The following is a 5,775-nucleotide window of genomic DNA, read 5'->3' on the forward strand; positions in this document are numbered from 1 at the left end:
ATTGGGCATTTGCAACAAGCACAATGGAGTTTAGATTGACAGGTCATAAATGTTGGAGCTAATTCTCCGAGATGGTCGTGTTCATCTTGTCCTTGGAAGAAAATTGCCTAGTAACAACAGTGCAGCTTTTTTGGACAAGTATCATGTGTTTTTCCTGGGTAGATGTGGGAACGACATCATTTCACATTTTCACGTCATTATGCGTACACTCTGCAAATTGTTGCAATGTTTTAGAGAGTAACTTAGCAGTTTGATTGAGATTGTTATTTTGGAGCTATGCTAACAAGACACATTGCCCAGAAAGACATAAATCTTAAAAAAAATTCTCTGCTCTATCCCTAGGTATCCGCGTGCACACTTGCCGTAATGAGTCACTGAAATAAGGCATTAGGGTTTTTGCAACAGTGACATACAGTCTGTGTAGCAAGCTAGGGTCAAACAGCTACTCTGGCCATCAACAATAACTAATTGTTGGCAGTTTGTCCAATTTTACTCTTATGTTACAATTCTTGGTTCACTAGCTCATCTTCCGGATTCATCGACAAGTGTGTGTATGGATCATATTACCACATTTCATTAGGGTAACAATAGGTCAAGCTGTAGGCTTTACTCTTGGTCTGCAAGCAAAGCTCCAGTGGCGCAATCGGTTAGCGCGCGGTACTTATACGACAGTAACTGGTGAGCAATGCCGAGGTTGTGAGTTCGAGCCTCACCTGGAGCAGCTCTTTTCCTTACAGTTGCATGGCTTTATATTGCCTGCATTCGTGGATTTATAATGCAGTCCTATTTCACTGAATTACGTCACTCCTAATATCTACGTATATCTACAAATAAAAACATGTCACACAGGCAAGCCCCAGTGGCCTAATGGATAAGGCACTGGCCTCCTAAGCCAGGGATTGTGGGTTCAAGTCCCATCTGGGGTGAGTCTCACTGCCATTTTAGACACATAAATTTAAGCTGCCATATGAGCAACTGAATGATAAGCAAGCGTATGGATGCGTTCATGTGTATTGGGCATTTGCAACAAGCACAATGGAGTTTAGATTGACAGGTCATAAATGTTGGAGCTAATGCTCCGAGATGGTCGTGTTCATCTTGTCCTTGGAAGAAAATTGCCTAGTAACAATAGTGCAGCTTTTTTGGACAAGTATCATGTGTTTTTCCTGGGTAGATGTGGGAACGACATCATTTCACATTTTCACGTCATTATGCGTACACTCTGCAAATTGTTGCAATGTTTTAGAGAGTAACTTAGCAGTTTGATTGAGATTGTTATTTTGGAGCTATGCTAACAAGACACATTGCCCAGAAAGACATAAATCTTAAAAAAAATTCTCTGCTCTATCCCTAGGTATCCGCGTGCACACTTGCCGTAATGAGTCACTGAAATAAGGCATTAGGGTTTTTGCAACAGTGACATACAGTCTGTGTAGCAAGCTAGGGTCAAACAGCTCCTCTGGCCATCAACAATAACTAATTGTTGGCAGTTTGTCCAATTTTACTCTTATGTTACAATTCTCGGTTCACTAGCTCATCTTCCGGATTCATCGACAAGTGTGTGTATGGATCATATTACCACATTTCATTAGGGTAACAATAGGTCAAGCTGTAGGCTTTACTCTTGGTCTGCAAGCAAAGCTCCAGTGGCGCAATCGGTTAGCGCGCGGTACTTATACGACAGTAACTGGTGAGCAATGCCGAGGTTGTGAGTTCAAGCCTCACCTGGAGCAGCTCTTTTCCTTACAGTTGCTTTGCTTTATATTGCCTGCATTCGTGGATTTATAATGCAGTCCTAATTCACTGAATTACGTCACTCCTAATATCTACGTATATCTACAAATAAAAACATGTCACATAGGCAAGCCCCAGTGGCCTAATGGATAAGGCACTGGCCTCCTAAGCCAGGGATTGTGGGTTCAAGTCCCATCTGGGGTGAGTCTCACTGCCATTTTAGACACATAAATTTAAGCTGCCATATGAGCAACTGAATGATAAGCAAGCGTATGGATGCGTTCATGCGTATTGGGCATTTGCAACAAGCACAATGGAGTTTAGATTGACAGGTCATAAATGTTGGAGCTAATTCTCCGAGATGGTCGTGTTCATCTTGTCCTTGGAAGAAAATTGCCTAGTAACAACAGTGCAGCTTTTTTGGACAAGTATCATGTGTTTTTCCTGGGTAGATGTGGGAACGACATCATTTCACATTTTCACGTCATTATGCGTACACTCTGCAAATTGTTGCAATGTTTTAGAGAGTAACTTAGCAGTTTGATTGAGATTGTTATTTTGGAGCTATGCTAACAAGACACATTGCCCAGAAAGACATAAATCTTAAAAAAAATTCTCTGCTCTATCCCTAGGTATCCGCGTGCACACTTTCCGTAATGAGTCACTGAAATAAGGCATTAGGGTTTTTGCAACAGTGACATACAGTCTGTGTAGCAAGCTAGGGTCAAACAGCTACTCTGGCCATCAACAATAACTAATTGTTGGCAGTTTGTCCAATTTTACTCTTATGTTACAATTCTCGGTTCACTAGCTCATCTTCCGGATTCATCGACAAGTGTGTGTATGGATCATATTACCACATTTCATTAGGGGAACAATAGGTCAAGCTGTATGCTTTACTCTTGGTCTGCAAGCAAAGCTCCAGTGGCGCAATCGGTTAGCGCGCGGTACTTATACGACAGTAACTGGTGAGCAATGCCGAGGTTGTGAGTTCAAGCCTCACCTGGAGCAGCTCTTTTCCTTACAGTTGCGTGGCTTTATATTGCCTGCATTCGTGGATTTATAATGCAGTCCTAATTCACTGAATTACGTCACTCCTAATATCTACGTATATCTACAAATAAAAACATGTCACATAGGCAAGCCCCAGTGGCCTAATGGATAAGGCACTGGCCTCCTAAGCCAGGGATTGTGGGTTCAAGTCCCATCTGGGGTGAGTCTCACTGCCATTTTAGACACATAAATTTAAGCTGCCATATGAGCAACTGAATGATAAGCAAGCGTATGGATGCGTTCATGTGTATTGGGCATTTGCAACAAGCACAATGGAGTTTAGATTGACAGGTCATAAATGTTGGAGCTAATGCTCCGAGATGGTCGTGTTCATCTTGTCCTTGGAAGAAAATTGCCTAGTAACAACAGTGCAGCTTTTTTGGACAAGTATCATGTGTTTTTCCTGGGTAGATGTGGGAACGACATCATTTCACATTTTCACGTCATTATGCGTACACTCTGCAAATTGTTGCAATGTTTTAGAGAGTAACTTAGCAGTTTGATTGAGATTGTTATTTTGGAGCTATGCTAACAAGACACATTGCCCAGAAAGACATAAATCTTAAAAAAAATTCTCTGCTCTATCCCTAGGTATCCGCGTGCACACTTGCCGTAATGAGTCACTGAAATAAGGCATTAGGGTTTTTGCAACAGTGACATACAGTCTGTGTAGCAAGCTAGGGTCAAACAGCTCCTCTGGCCATCAACAATAACTAATTGTTGGCAGTTTGTCCAATTTTACTCTTATGTTACAATTCTCGGTTCACTAGCTCATCTTCCGGATTCATCGACAAGTGTGTGTATGGATCATATTACCACATTTCATTAGGGGAACAATAGGTCAAGCTGTATGCTTTACTCTTGGTCTGCAAGCAAAGCTCCAGTGGCGCAATCGGTTAGCGCGCGGTACTTATACGACAGTAACTGGTGAGCAATGCCGAGGTTGTGAGTTCGAGCCTCACCTGGAGCAGCTCTTTTCCTTACAGTTGCGTGGCTTTATATTGCCTGCATTCGTGGATTTATAATGCAGTCCTAATTCACTGAATTACGTCACTCCTAATATCTACGTATATCTACAAATAAAAACATGTCACATAGGCAAGCCCCAGTGGCCTAATGGATAAGGCACTGGCCTCCTAAGCCAGGGATTGTGGGTTCAAGTCCCATCTGGGGTGAGTCTCACTGCCATTTTAGACACATAAATTTAAGCTGCCATATGAGCAACTGAATGATAAGCAAGCGTATGGATGCGTTCATGTGTATTGGGCATTTGCAACAAGCACAATGGAGTTTAGATTGACAGGTCATAAATGTTGGAGCTAATTCTCCGAGATGGTCATGTTCATCTTGTCCTTGGAAGAAAATTGCCTAGTAACAACAGTGCAGCTTTTTTGGACAAGTATCATGTGTTTTTCCTGGGTAGATGTGGGAACGACATCATTTCACATTTTCACGTCATTATGCGTACACTCTGCAAATTGTTGCAATGTTTTAGAGAGTAACTTAGCAGTTTGATTGAGATTGTTATTTTGGAGCTATGCTAACAAGACACATTGCCCAGAAAGACATAAATCTTAAAAAAAATTCTCTGCTCTATCCCTAGGTATCCGCGTGCACACTTGCCGTAATGAGTCACTGAAATAAGGCATTAGGGTTTTTGCAACAGTGACATACAGTCTGTGTAGCAAGCTAGGGTCAAACAGCTCCTCTGGCCATCAACAATAACTAATTGTTGGCAGTTTGTCCAATTTTACTCTTATGTTACAATTCTTGGTTCACTAGCTCATCTTCCGGATTCATCGACAAGTGTGTGTATGGATCATATTACCACATTTCATTAGGGGAACAATAGGTCAAGCTGTATGCTTTACTCTTGGTCTGCAAGCAAAGCTCCAGTGGCGCAATCGGTTAGCGCGCGGTACTTATACGACAGTAACTGGTGAGCAATGCCGAGGTTGTGAGTTCGAGCCTCACCTGGAGCAGCTCTTTTCCTTACAGTTGCATGGCTTTATATTTCCTGTATTCGTGGATTTATAATGCAGTCCTTATTCACTGAATTACGTCACTCCTAATATCTACGTATATCTACAAATAAAAACATGTCACATAGGCAAGCCCCAGTGGCCTAATGGATAAGGCACTGGCCTCCTAAGCCAGGGATTGTGGGTTCAAGTCCCATCTGGGGTGAGTCTCACTGCCATTTTAGACACATAAATTTAAGCTGCCATATGAGCAACTGAATGATAAGCAAGCGTATGGATGCGTTCATGTGTATTGGGCATTTGCAACAAGCACAATGGAGTTTAGATTGACAGGTCATAAATGTTGGAGCTAATTCTCCGAGATGGTCGTGTTCATCTTGTCCTTGGAAGAAAATTGCCTAGTAACAACAGTGCAGCTTTTTTGGACAAGTATCATGTGTTTTTCCTGGGTAGATGTGGGAACGACATCATTTCACATTTTCACGTCATTATGCGTACACTCTGCAAATTGTTGCAATGTTTTAGAGAGTAACTTAGCAGTTTGATTGAGATTGTTATTTTGGAGCTATGCTAACAAGACACATTGCCCAGAAAGACATAAATCTTAAAAAAAATTCTCTGCTCTATCCCTAGGTATCCGCGTGCACACTTGCCGTAATGAGTCACTGAAATAAGGCATTAGGGTTTTTGCAACAGTGACATACAGTCTGTGTAGCAAGCTAGGGTCAAACAGCTCCTCTGGCCATCAACAATAACTAATTGTTGGCAGTTTGTCCAATTTTACTCTTATGTTACAATTCTCGGTTCACTAGCTCATCTTCCGGATTCATCGACAAGTGTGTGTATGGATCATATTACCACATTTCATTAGGGGAACAATAGGTCAAGCTGTATGCTTTACTCTTGGTCTGCAAGCAAAGCTCCAGTGGCGCAATCGGTTAGCGCGCGGTACTTATACGACAGTTGCGTGGCTTTATATTGCCTGTATTCGTGGATTTATAATGCA

The 5,775-nt window shown here is 41.9% G+C and overlaps 10 non-coding genes across 10 annotated transcripts; all 10 read left to right on the plus strand.

Annotated features, from left to right (window-relative positions):
- The first annotated feature begins 628 nt into the window (after positions 1-628).
- On the plus strand, positions 629-721 carry TRNAI-UAU (transfer RNA isoleucine (anticodon UAU)). Its single transcript is given in 2 exon segments — positions 629-666; positions 686-721. It is a non-coding gene; the product is annotated as a tRNA-Ile (tRNA).
- A 132-nt stretch (positions 722-853) lies between these two features.
- On the plus strand, positions 854-926 carry TRNAR-CCU (transfer RNA arginine (anticodon CCU)). The gene has a single exon. It is a non-coding gene; the product is annotated as a tRNA-Arg (tRNA).
- Positions 927-1,640: 714 nt separating this feature from the next.
- Positions 1,641-1,733, plus strand: TRNAI-UAU (transfer RNA isoleucine (anticodon UAU)). The gene is given in 2 exon segments: positions 1,641-1,678; positions 1,698-1,733. It is a non-coding gene; the product is annotated as a tRNA-Ile (tRNA).
- A 132-nt stretch (positions 1,734-1,865) lies between these two features.
- TRNAR-CCU (transfer RNA arginine (anticodon CCU)) lies at positions 1,866-1,938 on the plus strand. Its single transcript has one exon. It is a non-coding gene; the product is annotated as a tRNA-Arg (tRNA).
- A 714-nt stretch (positions 1,939-2,652) lies between these two features.
- TRNAI-UAU (transfer RNA isoleucine (anticodon UAU)) lies at positions 2,653-2,745 on the plus strand. The gene is given in 2 exon segments: positions 2,653-2,690; positions 2,710-2,745. It is a non-coding gene; the product is annotated as a tRNA-Ile (tRNA).
- Positions 2,746-2,877: 132 nt separating this feature from the next.
- Positions 2,878-2,950, plus strand: TRNAR-CCU (transfer RNA arginine (anticodon CCU)). The gene has a single exon. It is a non-coding gene; the product is annotated as a tRNA-Arg (tRNA).
- Positions 2,951-3,664: 714 nt separating this feature from the next.
- On the plus strand, positions 3,665-3,757 carry TRNAI-UAU (transfer RNA isoleucine (anticodon UAU)). Its single transcript is given in 2 exon segments — positions 3,665-3,702; positions 3,722-3,757. It is a non-coding gene; the product is annotated as a tRNA-Ile (tRNA).
- Positions 3,758-3,889: 132 nt separating this feature from the next.
- TRNAR-CCU (transfer RNA arginine (anticodon CCU)) lies at positions 3,890-3,962 on the plus strand. Its single transcript has one exon. It is a non-coding gene; the product is annotated as a tRNA-Arg (tRNA).
- A 714-nt stretch (positions 3,963-4,676) lies between these two features.
- On the plus strand, positions 4,677-4,769 carry TRNAI-UAU (transfer RNA isoleucine (anticodon UAU)). Its single transcript is given in 2 exon segments — positions 4,677-4,714; positions 4,734-4,769. It is a non-coding gene; the product is annotated as a tRNA-Ile (tRNA).
- Positions 4,770-4,901: 132 nt separating this feature from the next.
- On the plus strand, positions 4,902-4,974 carry TRNAR-CCU (transfer RNA arginine (anticodon CCU)). Its single transcript has one exon. It is a non-coding gene; the product is annotated as a tRNA-Arg (tRNA).
- The last annotated feature ends 801 nt before the right edge of the window (positions 4,975-5,775 follow it).

This window comes from Bombina bombina, chromosome 6, assembly GCF_027579735.1.
Source record: "Bombina bombina isolate aBomBom1 chromosome 6, aBomBom1.pri, whole genome shotgun sequence".
NCBI classification, from domain to species: domain Eukaryota; kingdom Metazoa; phylum Chordata; class Amphibia; order Anura; family Bombinatoridae; genus Bombina; species Bombina bombina.